The 21154-nt window shown below is 36.2% G+C and overlaps 1 long non-coding RNA gene across 1 annotated transcript in view; it reads left to right on the plus strand.

Annotated features, from left to right (window-relative positions):
- Positions 1-16910, plus strand: part of LOC128651531 (uncharacterized) — a 126187-nt gene extending 109277 nt beyond the window's left edge. The window contains exon 3 of the long non-coding RNA XR_008401112.1: positions 16885-16910. This is a non-coding gene — a long non-coding RNA (uncharacterized LOC128651531). The remainder of the gene's footprint in view (positions 1-16884) is intronic.
- Positions 16911-21154: the final 4244 nt, after the last annotated feature.

A 21154-nucleotide genomic window follows, 5' to 3' on the forward strand; every position in this document is an offset into this window, starting at 1 on the left:
TCCATTTTATTTATATATTTTATTTATAAATTAAAATCTACATTGTCATTTCGTACTTGGTGTACATTTTTATATATATGTAGCCTTATATAGAAAAAAATTTCTCCACTATTTAGCGTTTCACATATTGCACTACACCATACATGTCCATTTGCCCCAAATAGATAAGAACATTATTATTACTTCCGAAATATTCATTTTATTTGATTATTTTATTATCCTCTAAGCTGTTTAGCGCTACCCTTACTCTGTTTTTCTGTATCCAATGAACGCATAGGCCCATCTATGAAAATGCCAAATGCTAACAGTCTTATGTGTTCGCACTGACGTAAAAATGTACTATTGTATTGACTTACACTTGTTTTTTCTGTTGTTTATTTTCTTGTTGGATTGTCTCAATAAAAAATTTATTTAAAAAAAAAATCTCTTCTAACCTAGGAATTAGGTGATTAAGGAACGATTGCAAACAAGTGCATGTTGTTACTTTTTTGTTTTTGTAATAAAGGATTGCTTTTATCCTAAAGGATTCTTGGAGTGCTGCCTTTTTCTTTTTTGTTCTCATTTTTGGGGCTGGCTTGGCTCTTTTGTTGGTTGGCACCACGCTAATAGAACACGGTGCTAGTTAGCACATTTGTTTGCCTGTATGAGATCTCTGCCGGGATTGGATCTGCCAATCTCCACCTCTCCAGGAACTGAGCAACGCAACTCCTCTACTGTTTGATTAAGGAACTTTACCTACTACATTTTAATGTCTTACTTTTTAGGACCGACCTCAAATTCCTGGTAAAAAAAATATTTAATTGTGTGGTATCAAATTGGAGCGTAACAGAGTGTAGCATATCTTTTAGATGTTTTTTCCTGAATATTATATTTATCTGTGAATTAAATTAATTTAATATTATTGAATAAACGCTGTGTATTTAACACTGTAAGATAAAAGTGTTATTTAGTAAAAACAGCTACCGGTATATTATTTTTAAGGATCTTTTTCAATTTTAGACACTTTCTATTCACTGATTAATGTATAGGATTGTTATGAATTTATATAAGTCTATTTAGTCAGATAGTTAAATTGTACTTCCTGGAAATGTTGTTAATCTGAGGAATTGTAGTTAAAGGGACATTAAACACTTTGAGATGGTAATATTGTATATATAAAAAATTGTGAGCATTTCAGTTCCTGTTAGAAATGGAAGGGCAGAACACATATTTCACACAGCCATTGGCTGAACACTCTAGTGACCTATTTATAACTGTCCCTAATTGGCCACAGCAGAGAAGGTTACCGAAGTTACAACATGGCAGCTCCCGTTGTTTTATAGACACCACAACTTTACATGTATTTTTTCAACTAATTACAAATTTAAAAATACATCTACATGTTATTCTTAGACTAACAACATTTCCAGGAAGTACAATTTAACTATCTGACTAAATAGACTTATATAAATTCATAACAATCCTATACATTAATCAGTGAATAGAAAGTGTCTAAAATTGAAAAAGATCCTACTTATATTTTCCAATATAACAGACATTTGATTTAAGATTAAACATATATGCAGTAAATATTTTGCGGTATTTTGGCAACCTATTATTGTATTGTATAATAACTGAATGACTTGCCGCTTATTTGCATCTTGTTAATGTTTTAATAAATCTTTTATATACTTTATCATAATTGAACTCTCATTATTGCATAAATATATTTGCTGTATTTATAATACAACCCCTGATAGAACTAAGTTATTATTAATTGGGATTAAATATTAATATTTAATAAAAATAAATATTATGATTATTAATATTCATGAACATCCTAACATGAATCCGTGTGTGTTCTGCAATTAAATAGGGTTGAATTTATAATAAAATTAATTAAACATTGGTATTGATATCTGTTTTGATTCCAAAACAGACGATTTGCTGTAGATATGTTTTTTGATCACTAGTTTGGGGGAGCCAAATAAGGCTTAATTGTAATTAAAAATCAACTTAAAATAATTGCAATAACAAGATATATATATATATATATATATATATATATATATATATATATATATATATATATATATAATATAGATACAGCTTAATACATAAAAAAAAACAGTTAACAAATATTACTCAACATAGAAGTTTGCATATTTGTATATATGCTGATGCGGCCAATCATAAAAAAAATAGTAGATGGATATATCTATACTAAAAAAATAAATCCTCAGTGAAAACTAAATTTATGCTTACCTGATAAATGTATTTATTTCTTGACACAGTGAATCCACGTATCATCATCAATTACTGTTGGGAATATTACTCCTGGCCAGCAGGAGGAGGCAAAGAGCCTCACAGCAAAGCTGTTAAATATCACTCCCCTACCCACAATCCCCCAGTCATTCGACCAAAGGAAAAGGAGAGAAGAGAAATAACACAAGGTGCAGAGGTGCCTGGGGTTTATATAAAAAGAAATACAGGGAGGGCCGTAGTCTCACCATGTCAAGTAAGAAATACATTTATCAGGTAAGCATACATTTTGTTTTCTTTCTAATGACATGGTGAGTCCACGGATCATCATCAATTACTGTTGGAAACCAATACCCAAGCCAGAGGACACAGATGATAAGGGAGCGACAAGACCGGAACCTAAACAGAAGGCACCACTACTTGAAGAACCTTTCTCCCAAAATAAGCCTCAGCCAAGCAAAAGTAACGAATTTATAGAATTTGGAAAAAGTGTGCAAAGATGACCAAGTTGCAGCCTTGCAAATCTGTTCCACAGAAGCTTCATTGTTGAAGGTCCAGGAAGAAGAAACAGCCCTTGTGGAATGAGCTGTGATTTTCTCTGGAGGTTGCTGTCCTGCAGTTTCATATGACAAGCGAATAACACTCTTCAGCCAAAAGGAAAGTGAAGTAGTCATAACTTTATGACCCTTGTGTTTCCCAGAAAAGCAAACAAACTATGCAGAAGACTGAGAAAAGTCCTTAGTTGCCTGCAAATAAAATTTTAGCACTCGCACATCATCCAGATTATGCAACAAGCGTTCTTTGTGAGAAGAAGGATTAGGACACAAAGAAGGTACAACGATTTTCTGATTAATATTCTTTGGGCAGGAAATCAAACTTAGTACACAGAACCACCTTATCAGAGTGAAATATAAGAGAAGGGGAATCACACTTTAAAGCAGAGAGTTCAGAAACTCTCCGAGCAGAGAAAATAGCAACAAGAAAAAAAAAACTTTCCAAGATAACATCTTAATATCTAAACAATGCATAGGCTCAAACGGAGCCTGTTGTAAAACTTTAAGAACAATGTTAAGACTCCATGGAGGAGTGACAGGTTTAAACACAGGCCGAATTCTAATCAAGGCCTGACAAAACGATTGCATGTCTGGCACATCCACCAAGCGCTTATGTAACAAAATAGACAATGCCGAAAACTGACACTTTAGAGTACTTGCCGACAAACCCTCATCCAGACCATCCTGGAGAAAGGACAAAAGCCTAGGAATCCTTACTCTACTCCAAGAGTATCCTTTGGATTCACACCAATACAAGTATTGACGCCAGATGTTATGGTAAATCCTGTGAGTCACAGGCTTCTGAGCCTGAATCAAGGTCTCAATGACCGACTCTGAAAATCCATGCTTAGATAAAACTAAGCGTTCAATCTCCAAGCAGTCAGCTTAAGAGAAACAAGATTTGGATGAAAGAAGAGACCCTGAAGTAAAAGGTCCTTCCTCAGAGGCAGTCTCCAAGGTGGAAAGGATGACATTTCCACTAGGTTTGCATATCAAATCCTGCAAGGCCACACCAGGGCTATGAGAATTACAGATGACCTCTCCTGCTTGATCAGAGCAATGACTCTTGGAAGGAGAGCGAATGGAGGAAACTGGTATGCTAGACTGAAGTTCCAAGGTACTGCCAGAGCATCGATCAGAAATGCCTGTGGATCTCTTAACCTTGAGCCATATCTCGGAAGTTTGGCATTCTGATGAGAAGCCATGAGATCCAACTCCAGCTGCTGCCACTTGAGGGTCAAGCTGGAAAACACATCCGAATGAAGTTCCCACTCCCCAGGATGAAAAATCTGTCTGCTCAGAAAATCCGCTTCCCAATTGTCCACTCCTGGGATGTGGATTGCAGAAAGACAGCAGTTGTGGGTCTCCACCCACTGAATAATTCGGGCCACCTCTGTCATGGTTCCCCCCTGGTGGTTGATGTAGGCCACCAAGGTTATGTTGTCTGACTGGAATCTGATAAACCAGGCTAAGGTTAACTGAGGCCAGGCCAGAAGAGCCTTGAAGATTCCTCTGAGCTCCAAGATGTTTATGGACAGGACTGACTCCTCCTGGGTCCATAAGCCCTGAGCCTTCAACGAGCCCCATACTGCTCCCCAACCTAGAAGGCTGGCATCCGTGGTCACAATCACCCAGGAGGGTCTGCGGAAGCAAGTACCCTGGGAGAGATGATCCTGAGAAAACCACCACAGAAGAGAATCTATTGATGCCTGATCTAGATCTACACGCAGAGACAGGTCTGTATAGTCCCCGTTCCATTGTCTGAGCATGCATAACAGCAGAGGTCTGAGATGGAACCGAGCAAATGGAATGATGTTCATGGAAGCCACCATCAGACCGATTACCTCCATACATTGAGACATTGACGGCCGTGGAGAGGACTGAAGGGCAAGACAAGAGTCTCAAATCTTTCTTTCTCTGACCTCCGTCAGAAAAATCTTCATTAACAGGGAGTCTATTATGGTCCCCAAAAATACAACCCTTGTAGCTGGAACCAGAGAACTTTTTTCCCGATTCACCTTCCATCCGTGGGATTGAAGAAAAGACAACAAGATCTCTGTATGAGATTCTGCTTGTTGAAAAGATGGCGCCTGAACCAGAATGTCATCCAGATAAGGTGCCACTGCAATACCCCAAGATCTAAGAACAGCTAAAAGAGCCCCTAGAACCTTTGAAAAAATTCTGACAGCTGTGGCAAGGCCAAATTGAAAGGCCACAAACTGGAAATGATTGTCCAAAAATGCGAATCTCAGAAACTTGTGATGGTCCCTGTGAATGGGAACATGAAGGTATGCATCCTTTAGGTCTATGGTTGTCATCAACTAACCCTCTTGTACCCAGGGAAGAATGGAGGGTATAGTCTCCATCTTGAAGGATGGCACTCTGAGAAATTTGTTTAAACATTTTAGATCTAAGATTGGTCAAAAAGTTCCCTCCTTTTTGGGAACTACGAACAGATTTGAGTAAAATCCCAAACCCCTTTCCTGAAAGGAAACTTGAACTATTACCTCCAGGGCGGCAAGGTCCTTGACACAATTTAAGAACGCCTCTCTTTTTATCTGGCCTACAGATAATCTGGAGAGGAGAAACCTGCCTCTAGGAGAAAAGATTTGAAGTCTATTTTGCATCCCTGGGAAACAACGTCCACTGCCCAGGGGATCCATTACATCTCTTATCCAAGTCTGGGGAAAAAAAAGAGAGTCTGCCCCCTACAAGATCCACTCCTGAATCGGGGACCAACCCTTCATGATGACTTGGAATCAGCTGAAGGCTTTTTAGATTGCTTTCCCTTATTCCAGGACTGGTTGGGCTTCCACGAAGGCTTGGCTTGATCTTGCTTGGAGGAAGGGGAGGAAGACTTGCCTTTAAAGTTACGAAAGGAACGAAAATTACTCTGACGTCCCATCTGCTTATTCTTTTTATCTTGAGGAAGAAAAGAACCCTTCCCTCCAGTAATAGGACCACAAAACCAGAAATTTTGGCTCCCAGTTTAATAACCTGTAACGAAGCATCTGTAATGAAGGAATTGGCTAACTTGTCCTGTCCTGGATCTCATCAAGAGGAGTATCCATCTGAAGAGATTCAGACAAAACATCAAGCCAGTAAGCTGCAGCGCTGGTAACAGTGGCGATACACACCGCAGGTTGCCATTGTAGACTCTGGTGGACATACATCTTTTTTAGTAAAGCCTCCTATTCTTTATCCATTGGTTCTTTAAAAGAACAACTATCCTCTATGGGAATAGTAGTTCTCTTGGCCAAAGTGGAGATTGCTCCTTCTACCACAACTCCTTAATAGAATCCACTATAGGAAACATCTTCTTAAAAATAGGAGATGGAGAAAAGGGAATACCAGGTCTTTCCCATTCTCCAGCAATAATCTCCGCAGCACAGTCAGGAACCGGAAAAACCTCCACCGCGGAGGGAACATCAAAGTATTTGTTTAATTTACTAGACTTTTTTGGATTGACTACGATAGTTGTGTCTGAGTTGTCTAAAGTAGCCAAAACTTCCTTAAGTAATAAGCGAAGGTGTTCTAGCTTAAATCTGAAGGATACCACTTCAGCTTCAGAAGAAGGAATTACACTCTCTGAGTCTGAGATTTCCTCCTCAGATGCTACTGACATGTCTTCTTCCTCTGGCTTATGGGAAGGGACACTCTGGATAGCCAGAACTTGATCGGAAACCTTACAAACTGTTTCCTTAAATTTCCTTTTACGCCTTCACTGCAAAATGGGGAAAGCTGACAAGGCCTCAGATACCGCAAGGGATACCTGGGAAGCAATGTCTTGTAGAGAAAATCCTACAGGATTGCAAGAGGAAACAAAGTGCACTCTATGTGAAGACTGAAAAAGTTGGGACGCTTGAGGATAAAGCTGCGACATACCTGCAACAAGAGACACCTGAACAGCATTTGTCTGGGATAATAGTGGTTCATGGTCAAATTTGTTATCTCTATAACTTAAAGTTCTCTTAATGCATGAGGAAGAAAAAGGAACTGGGGTTCCACCTGAGCTTTAAAACATAACTGACAAGCAGCAACTTTTGCCTGGGATAACGGTTTGAATAGCCTCTTGATCCATCTTATGTAATAAATAAGGATAAAGTGTAAAAATGATTTATTTAAAAATAAAAAATAAATGTGTACTGTATCTTTAAATAGAAATGTGTGTTAGCGCAACAAACCAAATAGACCTCAGGCTCCCTATACACCTCAGTAGCTTTACTGAGGTGCCTACCTGTTCTTCAGCTCATTTTCAAATACAGAGCAGTTACAGAGCCCTAACTGCCAAACAAACAGCCTACAACAGTAATCTCCATGACCAAAAGTTAAAGTATAAAAACTACTATAATATACTGAGCCACCATAAATCCCCTCACAGTCTCAATGCCCAAACGGCCTAAAAGAAACCCAAAACATGAAGGTTTAATAAAGTCCCATGTTAAATAAGGCAGCTTTTAGCTGTAACAAGTGCCAGCAATCTCCTTGCAAAAGAAAATTAAAGTGGCACTTACCTGAAAGTGCTCTCCGGCAGCAGGATAGCTCAACTGGTTTGAGAGGGTACAGCACCTCACATGGACCTGTGAAGAGAAAAAACTGAGTAAACCTACTCAGGTTTTCTAGTTAGGGCAGCAGATTTTTGAGAAAATGCAGTAAGGATTGTACCTCACAAGTTCTAAAGTGCTCAAAAGCCACTACTGCCCTACTGAAGAGACCAATGTGGAGTAGGATAAACCCCAGAAAATAACAGAGTAAGCTTACTCTGCTAAAAAAATTATAAAATCTTGACTGAAGAAAACTTTTCATCAGACACCTAAACTTCACCTCCTCCTTGCACTACAGGCAAAGAGAATGACTGGGGGATTGTGGGTAGGGGAGTGATATGTAACAGCTTTGCTGTGGTGCTCTTTGCCTCCTACTGCTGGCCAGGAGTGATATTTCCAACAGTAATTGATGATGATCCGTGGACTCACCATGTCATAAGATAGAAATATATAATCTTGAGTTGTAAAATATGAGATGGATAGATCTATACTAAAAAAATAAATCCTCAGTGAAATATATAACCTGGTGAAAAGTAATTATCCCAAACAGTGAGCGGAAAATGTGCAGAATTTTTTTTAGAAAACAAATATATATAGTCTCTTGAAAAAATATATATCCAAACAAGTGACCAATCAATCCAAAAAACTAAAATATCCAGTGACTATATTGACTATATTGATAAATCAAAATATCCTGTGACGATATTAGAAATCTAATAAGGATGTTAACCCTTAAAGGTCAAATGTATATTCAGCCAGGTGTATCAATGTGTGCTTCAATCTCAAGGTAAATTTGCTTTCAGCCAATATAAAAAAGTGTTAAAATATTACCCACAGTGCACAAAATATACATATGTAATAACAAACCAATTGGGTGAGTGAACAAAGTCCTTTTATTTAAGTGATCCTTAACAATCCTCAAAAGAAAAAGGAGAATACATTATCATAGTGCAACACTATAACATAATAGAAAATTCACTTTATAAGAAAACTGGTACTCCTGCTCTTCTGAGCTATGATTAGCTCAAAGATTATAGCTCTTTATAACAACTCTCTAAAGAATTCAGGTCTTTTATATACAACATTTATTTAAAATAAATAAAAATACAGGGAATATTGAGTCTTTATCTGTTTATCTGGTACTAATGCCGGTTGCGTGTGTCTCTAGAACTCTGCCCACTTGGGGTTTGTACAAACAAAGAGCTGTAAAACAGGTCCGGTACATCCAGCAGAGTCCTATCACTTCCTATTGTGCTACCGGTAAGTCCCTTCCTTCAGGTTTCTTCCCACAGCTTCAAACGCACATATGTTTTGCAGGGATATGCTGCTGTTGACCATTTTATGGCCATAAGTCACTTCCTATAGGTCAAAGTCTTTAACCCTTTGTGGTGTGGAGTATAGAAAACGGTCTCACATCGGTAACATGGTAAAAGAGATAAAACAGCATTAGTATCACATGCAAATTAGCTTGTTTTAAAAAACATTAATTTTAAGCACATTTATTTATAACATCATCCTATACAGTACTGATATGGATAAAAAGATTTTCTAAAAAAAACAAAAAAACATATTCCTTTAAATTTAAAAATATATATATAAAAAGTATACCATCATATCTAAATGTAATTAATAAGAAATGATCCTCTAAAAAATGTGGGGTTTTTTACAAATATTCCATCCTATCCTAGGTCTCTCCCATCCACAGACCATTACTCTACCACACATCCATATAGAGATCTCATGTTCAACTTTGGATATGATCTTTCCAACCTTCTAAGATGGATGATGCGTATTTTAATGTCAAACACATTTTAGTGTTATTATTATTTATAAACCAATTTAATTAGAGAATAACAGACGAGAATAACAAACATTGCTTAAAAACTTTATTTAGATCTTTCCTATCTGTGCATGTTTTTGGTTAAAGGCTATAGCGCCTGTTTTTTTTATAGATGTGGTAGGTGTACAGGATTAACAACTTTAATACAACTGAAAGAGTAATTAGGGAATTTGATCTGTGTACAGATAATAAGAAGTTTGACATTACACAGGTATTAACATGTCACTACAGAAATTTTATATATTTACTGATATTTCCTATATCTGCTCAGATCTGGTACAATCTTTTTCAAATACACAAATTATTCACATTGTTATTGATCCGATGATGAAGAAGGTGTATTGGGAGCTGTAAAGCAGCCCATAAACATGATTGAAAATATTGGAATCAACACCAAATATATTTAAGCCCTGCAATGCACTACTGGGACCTAGTCGAACAGTTCTGATGAGCCACTGACAAGATACAGATGTGTATAACCACCAATCCCCAACTAACTCCTAGTAGTATATTGCTGTTACCTAGATATGCTTTTCAACAAAGGATACAAAGAGAACAAGTACATTTCCTTGTTTAATTGAAAAATATCTTACAATTGCATAATCTATCTGAACCATGAATGTATAATTTTTACTCTCATGTCCAAATGCACTAATGAACTACTACAGCATGTTATCATTGCATTATGGCTATAAGGTTGATCACAATCCTTTAGAAAAACATATCTAATGATTTATCTACAAAAATCCCCAAATACTCTGTTCAAAGTTATAGCACAATGATAAAATTATCTAGCACATTAGAGTATTATATTAATTATCCAAATATTTTAAATGTATTTAAGGCACTTTTCTCATGTCACTAACTATGGGGTGACTACAGAGAATTGTCTAGAAGAGGGCAAAAAAATAAATAAAATAATTTTTAAGAATAAAAATAAATATACAGGGAGTGCAGAATTATTAGGCAAGTTGTATTTTTGAGGATTAATTTTATTATTGAACAACAACCATGTTCTCAATGAACCCAAAAAACTCATTAATATCAAAGCTGAATAGTTATGGAAGTAGTTTTTAGTTTGTTTTTAGTTATAGCTATTTTAGGGGGATATCTGTGTGTGCAGGTGACTATTACTGTGCATAATTATTAGGCAACTTAACAAAAAACAAATATATACCCATTTCAATTATTTATTTTTACCAGTGAAACCAATATAACATCTCAACATTCACAAATATACATTTCTGACATTCAAAAACAAAACAAAAACAAATCAGTGACCAATATAGCCACCTTTCTTTGCAAGGACACTCAAAAGCCTGCCATCCATGGATTCTGTCAGTGTTTTGATCTGTTCACCATCAACATTGCGTGCAGCAGCAACCACAGCCTCCCAGACACTGTTCAGAGAGGTGTACTGTTTTGCCTCCTTGTAAATCTCACATTTGATGATGGACCACAGGTTCTCAATGGGGTTCAGATCAGGTGAACAAGGAGGCCATGTCATTAGATTTTCTTCTTTTATACCCTTTCTTGCCAGCCACGCTGTGGAGTACTTGGACGCGTGTGATGGAGCATTGTCCTGCATGAAAATCATGTTTTTCTTGAAGGATGCAGACTTCTTCCTGTACCACTGCTTGAAGAAGGTGTCTTCCAGAAACTGGCAGTAGGAATGGGAGTTGAGCTTGACTCCATCCTCAACCCGAAAAGGCCCTACAAGCTCATCTTTGATGATACCAGCCCAAACCAGTACTCCACCTCCACCTTGCTGGCGTCTGAGTCGGACTGGAGCTCTCTGCCCTTTACCAATCCAGCCACGGGCCCATCCATCTGGCCCATCAAGACTCACTCTCATTTCATCAGTCCATAAAACCTTAGAAAAATCAGTCTTGAGATATTTCTTGGCCCAGTCTTGACGTTTCAGCTTGTGTGTCTTGTTCAGTGGTGGTCGCCTTTCAGCCTTTCTTACCTTGGCCATGTCTCTGAGTATTGCACACCTTGTGCTTTTGGGCACTCCAGTGATGTTGCAGCTCTGAAATATGGCCAAACTGGTGGCAAGTGGCATCTTGGCAGCTGCACGCTTGACTTTTCTCAGTTCATGGGCAGTTATTTTGCGCCTTGGTTTTTCCACACGCTTCTTGCGACCCTGTTGACTATTTTGAATGAAACGCTTGATTGTTCGATGATCACGCTTCAGAAGCTTTGCAATTTTAAGAGTGCTGCATCCCTCTGCAAGATATCTCACTATTTTTTACTTTTCTGAGCCTGTTAAGTCCTTCTTTTGACCCATTTTGCCAAAGGAAAGGAAGTTGCCTAATAATTATGCACACTTGATATAGGGTGTTGATGTCATTTGACCACACCCCTTCTCATTACAGAGATGCCCATCACCTAATATGCTTAATTAGTAGTAGGCTTTCGAGCCTATACAGCTTGGAGTAAGACAACATGCATAAAGAGGATGATGTGGTCAAACTACTCATTTGCCTAATAATTCTGCACTCCCTGTAATGTAAGTGACAATGTGCAGCATGAAAGATTTGCTCGCTGTGCACAACTGTGTATCATTTTAAATATGGCAGCTCATTTACATCAAAGGTGACTCAATTGGGTGCTTATGCTTAGATAAAAGGAGCTAAATTTGAAGGTGCATTTGCCAGTTTTACTCACCTCTTTTCTTGACACCCATACGACTGAGCTTCATTCATAACCAAACAGATCTTTATGTTGATTCAGTACAAGTCCCAAATGCAATATTCAAGTAATGTCTAATGTTCCTTGCTAAGATTGCAATTTTTTCCTGCAGTGAGTTTTGGTGCTTGTGGGCTATGTGACTTTTCACAAATATAGCTGTGTGCGTTGTCCTTATCAGCCAATGGGAAGTCCTTCCCTAGGGATCATTTGGGCATAAACATGCATTTGCTGCTAGTTTTAAACAGTTGGAATGCAACCTTTTTAGTCAAAACTATTTAACACAGTTAATAACCATTCACATTTTTTTAGTTCCTTTGAAGCCAGTGCTTTATTTATTACTCTAAGGCAAATGCTCCAATTGATGTACTTCCAAAGGGCCATGCTACTCAAATGTTGAAATACTTGAAAGTGATGCAGCAAACTGTAAAAAGCTGACTCGAAAATATCACCTGAACATCTCTATGACTGGCAATGGAGAGAGCTTTGTGCACACTCATGTTATTTCCCTATTCAGTTTAAGAAACTTTTCTATGAAATCTCATGAGAGTTAAGTCAAATCTCATGAGATCACAGTAAAAGAGTTTATGACCTCAGCACTGCTGATGCTGATTGGCTGCTGTTCATTTCTTAATTTTTTTTTTTACCTGCAGCTGGACAGCAGCTGAAGTATAACTTTTTTTAAACACAACTTACTCTGGTGAGCTGAGGAAATTGTGAGGTAAAATATCTTTCTTTTTTACATAGAGATGCTCAGGTGATATTTTCCTGTCAGCTTTTTGCAGTTATACTGCATCACTTTCAAGTAATTTAGCGTATGAGTATTATGTCCCTTTAAATTCTGCTACACCTGGTTTTTTTTTTGTTTTTGTTTTTTTAAGAATCAGGCATGAAGTCACAAGTGATATAAAGCAACCAAGTACTCACCCGTTTGAGTCCTACTAAAGCTGATGGATAATTTTGGATTAAGGCACAGTATTTGTATTTGTTCATCACAAAGAAAGGCAAGTGAAGGCACCGGATAATTTTCAAATAACAAGTGTCCTTTATTCAAAGTGTTAAGATACAACTGGAGAAACACAGGAAAAAGCAATAAACCTCTAGGGCTTGGTGGAGTAGTGGTCACCCACGTACCCAAGTGCTGACGCGTTTCGGCAAATGCCGTAGTCGTAGCTGAAGGGTGAAAGCTTAGCCTTTAATTTAAAAGAACAGATCACCTGTGATAGGTTAAAATCAAGTGTTACGTGGGTAATACACACCTCCACCTGTGAGTCAAAAACCGCCCTATTTTAGGATGTTAACACATCAATATCCACTTTATAGCAACAAATTCACATGAGTATATATACATAGATAACAGTATTGTAAATACTTAAATGTTATTGTATTCAATTAAATGTTTAAACATATCCTGCTGTATATTTCTACATAAGGAAAAAATAAATAAAATTTCTTTCTTTTTTACATAGAGATGCTCAGGTGATATTTTCCTGTCAGCTTTTTACAGTTATACTGCATCACTTTCAAGTAATTTAGCATATGAGTATTATGTCCCTTTAAATTCTGCTACACCTGGTTTTTTTTTTGTTTTGGTTTTTTTAAGAATCAGGCATGAAGTCACAAGTGATATAAAGCAACCAAGTACTCACCCGTTTGAGTCCTACTAAAGCTGATGGATAATTTTGGATTAAGGCACGGTATTTGTATTTGTTCATACCTGAGTTCTTTCACTCATTATGCATACATTATACATTAAAACAAGAAGGGGCACTGGTTGCCAAAATAAGAACACACAAGAGAGTGCTATGGGTTTCCCTCTCAGATGTGGACTAGATCTCTTCTTAAGAAAAGTTGAATCTACAATATATTGAGCATCTATAAAGAAATGAGTGAGTCTCTTAAGCCACTCACAGCGAGGACCAAAAAAGTCAATGGCTTGCTAAAACTTCTAGCTGTGAGGCTAAACTTCCTTAAAGATGCCAGAATACACATATTGCATTAAAGTCATCACAGCAGAGACAACAGCAGTTCCAGAACCATTTTTCAAGATAATTAATACATGGTACAAATCATAAAAACTTGTAAACCATGTAAGCAAAACATTTAGGTACCATTCAAGTAGAAGATATAAATGCAATGGTTCTTGTCAATTGTGTGTTCAAGTTTATCTTCCAACCACTGGTCTTTGTATCATCCTATTTGGCATTCATTTTTAATTTGGTTTAAATTGATACTACTCAGCCGTGATACACAGTGTATCTGTTGTCCTCTCAGAAATTCAACTTGTTGGTGGTTTGATAAACGGGGGACTCAGTTGTGTGTGCTGCATATACAGTAAATATGTAGTTTAGTGTTTAACCCCTTGATAAGCAACAGGTTGCAAAACATGCCTTAGAAAAGGTTGCAAAACATGCCTTATAGAAAACATTATTGCATGGACATGTTTCTGTGAGGTTATAAAGACATATAAACCAAATTTTAAAATGCCAAAAAGGTCTTGTTTTAAATGTTAGCAAAGTAATAATAATAGAAATAATGTTTTCCTAAATATTTCCTTCTAAGAAAAAAAACATAATAAATATCTGATTTATATAAAATATATACAGTGTGTGTATATATATATATATATATATATATATATATATATATATATATATATATATATATAAATCATGCCTTATAGAAAACATTATTGCATGGACATGTTTCTGTGAGGTTATAAAGACATATAAACCAAATTTTAAAATGCCAAAAAGGTCTTGTTTTAAATGTTAGCAAAGTAATAATAATAGAAATAATGTTTTCCTAAATATTTCCTTCTAAGAAAAAAAACATAATAAATATCTGATTTATATAAAATATATACAGTGTGTATATATATATATATATATATATATATATATATATATAAATCAATAGATTGGCTTGCTGATGTATATTTTAACAGACTTTTTGCTATTTACTGTATCTTCTGTGGAATGAAAGCATTGAAATAAAACATAGATAATGCAGGATGTAAAAATTAAATTGATTTCCTTTTAAATCAGGTCTCCCACTCCTTGGAACGTCAAAGTGTCAGGCCGGGCAATTACCAGGCTATGATTTATAGCTGACACCGAGCAGCAATACTCAAGTGACCATATGGATCTGCAGTTCAACAATAGATAGTTGCAGGGCAGAGCCTTCCTCATCTTACTTGCTCACTTTTAATAAATACCTACATAAATAAATACCTAAAAATAATGTGTCCAAATAATTAGAATTGAAATTGAATAATGTATAAATTAAGCAATAGAATCAATAAAGAAAATGTTTCCATTTTTTTTTACTAATACACAAGGCAACAATTCTTAATAAACACAATTATTTCTGCCTTTTATAAATAATGCCAAATAAAGCAATTGATCTTATTTTTATATATTTTTTTGTTTTTTCAAACAGAAACAAATATCATATATACAGGTTTAGTACATCCTTGTAAATTATGCTAATATACAGACAGTGAATATAGCTGATAATGTATTAAACGTTTAGTAATTTATACATATTACATATTCACACGCTATCCGTATTGCAACAGTTTCTATAGCACTAAGACAACAAATGACATTGGAGTTAGCAAAATTAGTGAAAGTGTTATAAGAAGGACAAATATTCTTCCCAGAAAAATTTTACAGAATGGTAAAAATCAATAAAGTAAGGGCTAGAATACTAGTGGCGCGGTATATCGCTTTTTCATGATTGTGAAAACTATGCTTGAGTTAAGCTTTTTGCGCAAAAATGTGAACATCGAATATCACGTACGGATTCACATATTCCCCCCCTCTCACGCAAACACCATAACATATTCTTATTAGCGCTAACCCAACATGAAAATATGAATATTTCATATTCCAATGTTCTTAACATAATGGAATATGTTCTATTTATTCATAAATAAATATTTCTACATATATCTGTTGTTTCTTTGCATAAATATATATTTATACCTATATATAGATGATTCTATATAGGTATAGATCTATACAGATATATAGGAATATCTATTTATAAATAACATATTCTGCTATGTACAGAACATTAGAATGTTAAATATTTACAGTAAATACATTGTTAAATATATATATATATATATATATATATACACATACAAACACATCTTAAGCAATGTATCTATATGTATCTCTATAATAAAGTACTTTAACAGCTTTTTTTTTCTAACACCTGAGATCTTTGAGGCCTTATAACTTTTGTGTGCAATATTTTTTAGATGGTGTTATTATGAGTGTGACTGTACTTTGTAATGTATTTTTGATGTTTGTGCAACTTTTTAGTTTCGGAAAACAGTTAACCACAGCTCTGTAATCGGGTTAAGAATTCTAGTGCTCGTCTTGTAATATAAGCGCAATTAAAACACAAAACTATTTGCACCTCACTTGTAATCTAGCTCTTATTTTGTTGATATCAATATTTTTCCAATGAAAACAAACGCGTTACCTGATTTCTCCAGTCTTGGACATTAGGGACTGAGACTTTTTTCCAAAGTCTTGGCACCAACTTCTTAGCAGTGCTAATTATGAGATAAATTAATGTATGTGCTTGTATATAGCACTGCGGTATCTGCTGGCGCTCTACAAATAACTGATAATAATAATAATTAGCATTTTAATTTAGGAGGTGTATTAAATAGAAATATTAGGGGGTCTATACTTTTGTCATGTAATAATTCTTGTTTAATTGCCATGTGAACCCCTTGCCAATATGGTTAAAGTATTGAGCTATCCCACCAGATATGAGATAGTGTACCCTCTCTTGAATTTTGCCATGCTATATATCCAGGAGATTTGTCTCTTGTGTAGCTTGTTCTTGTAGTTGATTGACATTGTCTAACGTATGATATCAGTATAATCATCTAAGACCTTTACTCAAAACCCAAGGGTGTGAACCTCTTGTTTGAGTTCCAACATTTCTTCCCTCATACATGTTCTAATGATCTCCACTGTGTCTTGTTTAGATGCAAGTGATAATAACAAAGAAGACGGGACCTGTGAGAGAGGCACCGCCACAGGTGAAGCATTGTTTGAAGAAAAGATATTGTGTATTGGAGAACCGGTAAGTTCTGGTTCTGAACTAGGAGAATCATCGGTTGTTGACGCAAAGAAGGTACTTACTGAAGTATCTTTCATCGTAGTGAGCTTCACAGGTTTAATTAACATTTTAGTGGCCATTTTGAGTGATGTTTAGTTGCTACAGTGCAAGCTCACAAAAGGAGGCCTTCAACTTAATGTGAACAAAGCCCCACCTTCCAGATTTTTACTTCAAAGTGGATGTTGTAAAAGTTAAGTCAATGCACACTCTCAGGGCACAAGAGGTCCAGAGAAGTGTTTCCTGTGTGTATAGGGTCTAGCAATTATGAATGTAATCTTCTCACTGTCTGCATCTTATTGGTTCTAAAAATATTTCCATTTAAATAAGCTGCATATAGCTGCTTTATTTATATATATAATTAACAGAAATACAAGGCATTATTTAAACTTCTCCAAAGTTACACGTTTTGCATATGCAGTTCCTGGTTCAATAAGCAGTCTTTTAAAGTTACATAAACAATATATATATATATATATATATAATAAAAGTCCATAGGGCACTACACACACTTTCAATAGACCCAAATGCCCGGGGTGCATTCAAAGGCAAACATACAAAATAGAAAATAAGAGCGCACTCTCCGGATCTTAATTATGTCCTTTAATTCAGTGACGTTTCAGGGTTGTTAGCCCTGTCCTCAGACCATTACTAATGTAATGGTCTGAGGATGGGGCTAACAACCCCGAACGTCACTGAATGAAAGGACATAATTAAGACCCAGAGAGTGCGCTCTTATTTTCTATTTTTTTATATATATATATATATATATATATATATATATATATATATATATACATACACTATATATATATATATACTTGAACGGAAGAAGCACACTCAGTACTTTTGATTTTTCAAAAATCTTTAAATCTTTATTTTCCTTTTTCTCAAGACCAATTTTTATCTTACTTGTAGATATAGCAGAGTAAGGAAGTATAAGATAAAAATTGGTCTTGAGAAAGGTCCTTGCACGGACCAGAACGTTGACCAGAAAAAGAAAATAAAGAGTTAAACATTTTTGAAAATTCAAAATCATGAGAGTGCTTCTTCATTTCAAAATAATATTATTATTAGAGAGCACCTTGGCAACATACAGTATACAACAAAGAGTGAATACGCAGTGATGTAGCTGCAGTTTCATACCCCAGTAAGTTGAGGTGTTGAAGAATCCTCTTAGGCCCATTTGCGATGCAAGCAGTGAGCTAGTTCACAAATTTGTGGGCATTAGTGGCGACATTTAGGAGCCGGTGTCCAGTTCATACACAAATAGTATTAAAACAAATACTAAATGACAAATGTAATTAACTACAACTTTATTACAAAAGTAAAATGTCAAACAATATATACACTGATGATTTAGTTTATATCTTCTGATGGATTAAGATGGAAAGTATAACCATATTTATTTTGGTATGTATTATATTTGCTGCAATGTTGTAACAATGTTTCATCATTCATTGTAATTTAACCCTAAAAATAATATTGAAATACTATTTATATATTTAAACTGATATTTTCTTAGCCAGTGGTTCTCAAAATATTTTTAGACTGTAACACACTTGTCAATATAATTTTTTATTACAGCACACCAGTATATTATTGTGAGAAGCACAAATTCTAGGATCCATATTAGTTGAGCATTCAAAAAATATTAAAGTAAAATACTGCTCGCTATACTTTTTACTTTTACTATTTCAGGAGTTTTTTTGCTTTTGTTTTTACAAGGAAATGTTGCTTTTGTTCATAGACAAAACACACTGATGCCATTTTAGATGTACTAAAATAGAACCCAAAGAAACACAAGAATTGACCACACATCTAGGCAACATTTATAATAAATAAAAGACACGGACACAGAACATTGGGGAAAAAGGCCGCAGCCCACATTTATTATTTAAATTGATTGAATTTAAACTTTATTAAAAGCAACAATAACTCTTAAAGGTGCTTGCCCTAACTGACATAACGTGCCTTCCACTGGCGCTCCACCAGGCACGCCCACATCCATAGCCTCTCCCCATACATGTGGAGGTACCCAGAATAATTATTTAAACTTTGCGGCTAGCACCCTGCAACAGCTGTGACAACCACTTACCAAAAGGGGAGGGAGGGAGGGCGCTTTCTTCACAGGTCTTCACTCCTGCTCTGGAAACCAACGAGTGAGCGGCAGCTCACGGAACCATGCCCCTATGCCTAGAGTGAGGTCATCATTGGCCCCTCCTCACATAGGCATTCATCTGGGACCCGATTGACCACACATCTAGGCAACATTTATAACTGACACAGAACATGGGGGGAAAAGGCCACAGCCCGCATTTATTATTTAAATTGATTGAATTTAAACTTTATTAAAAACAACAATAACACTTAAAGGTGCTTGCCCTAATTAACATAACGTGCCTTCCACTGGCGCTCCGCCAGGTACACCCACATCCATAACCTCTCCCCATACATGAGGAGGTACCCAGAATAATTATTTAAACTTTGCGGCTAACACCCCGCCACTGGTCGAATTCCTTTTGAGCACTAACCCACAGGGCTAAGGCCTTTTTCGCCCCTTCACTCATATTAAAATTATAAAGGTGTAGTTCAATTTTATTAAGATGAACACCATCTTTTAAAAAGAAGCATCTACCAGATTCTCTTTCAAATTCCACATGTCTAATTCTAAAACCCCCAATTTTTGTGACAAAACTAGTGATAGTCTGATTGACCTTTTTTCTAGAAGAATCCAATCTTTTTAAATCCCATGATGATCTCCAACACAGCCTGCATTCAATGTCGGACCACACTATCATAATGTTAGGAAATAGTTCTCTTAACCTACTGAAATCCCGTTCTATAATATAAATCAGACACTATTGAGCCATAAATCCAAGATCATTACCCCCCACATGAACAATTAGAATGTCAGGGGGATGAAAAAGCCTAGCCCAACTGATAACCTGACCTAATAACTGATCCCATTTCATGCCCCTAATACCAAACCATTTAATTAAAACTTGCTCAGCAGAACAGCTAAGTTGAGTCCCTGAGTCTTTGACAGATGCCGCTTTTCTTGCCCAATAAATATAAGAGTGTGCCACGATCCAACATTGAAGGGGACCTGCTAAAACAAAAGACTATCTATAAAACTATACAACAACAAATCTGGTCTAACATATAACCTAAAACAATCAGATCTCCACCTCCCAATCTTCTTCACCGCACCAACATTCAAACCCAAAATGCTTGCTTCTGTTGCTGCCCCAATTCTAAAAGAATGGCAACCAAAATCCTTACTATCCAATCGCTTCTAAAGCTTTTCTCATCACTGATTCAAACTGAAAACAAGATAGAGAAGAACCATCTTCATGAACCAATAGTGGACTACCATCAATACTACTACGGAGAGATAAAAATTCCCTAACTGCCGTAACCGGGCAGCACATACCACCAATCTCACTCAAACTAATCCAGCAACCTTTTCCTACCTGGTCAGTTTTTGATTTTCTCAACCATAACAGAACCTCTTGAGGATTCAACACCACATCCCTATAATATAAACCCCCACAACTCCAATGATTTACAGCAACCAATTCTGAAATCCTAAAAGCTCAAAAAAACGCAAGCAAAAATGCAACTCTAAATAACAACACCTCAAATTGAGAAAAACAAACAACAGGAAGAACATTAACTAACCTTTCTAGAACAGAAAAAAACAGAGGCCGCCTATTATCTACCGAAACCCTACCCCGAATCAAGCTTCTGACTGCCATTTGCACACAAAAGTTCTTTGATAAATCCACCCAACCTAGAAGGTTAAACAAAAAGGATAAAGCAGCCATATTCCGCTGAACCATAGATTTAGACATATTTTTCTCTCTCCATTCCTCAATCCAATCCAATAACAAACCAATATCCTCCTTATCCTCATTAAACTCAGTTAGTTTATTCAGCCATTGCACCCACGCTGATAAATATGCTCTCCAAGTACTAGGAGCTAGAGCTCCCATCACCAATCTCAACATTCTAGGAAACTCAGATACCACATTTCTTCCGGGCAAGGAGAACCAATCCTTTCTGCATTTGACACTGCCTCCCGGAATCTCCGCCACTGAAAACGAGAAAGAGCGTCAGCCCCCACATTCTCTTTT

The sequence above is a fragment of the Bombina bombina genome, chromosome 3 (genome assembly GCF_027579735.1).
Source record: "Bombina bombina isolate aBomBom1 chromosome 3, aBomBom1.pri, whole genome shotgun sequence".
Taxonomy (NCBI): Eukaryota; Metazoa; Chordata; class Amphibia; order Anura; family Bombinatoridae; genus Bombina; species Bombina bombina.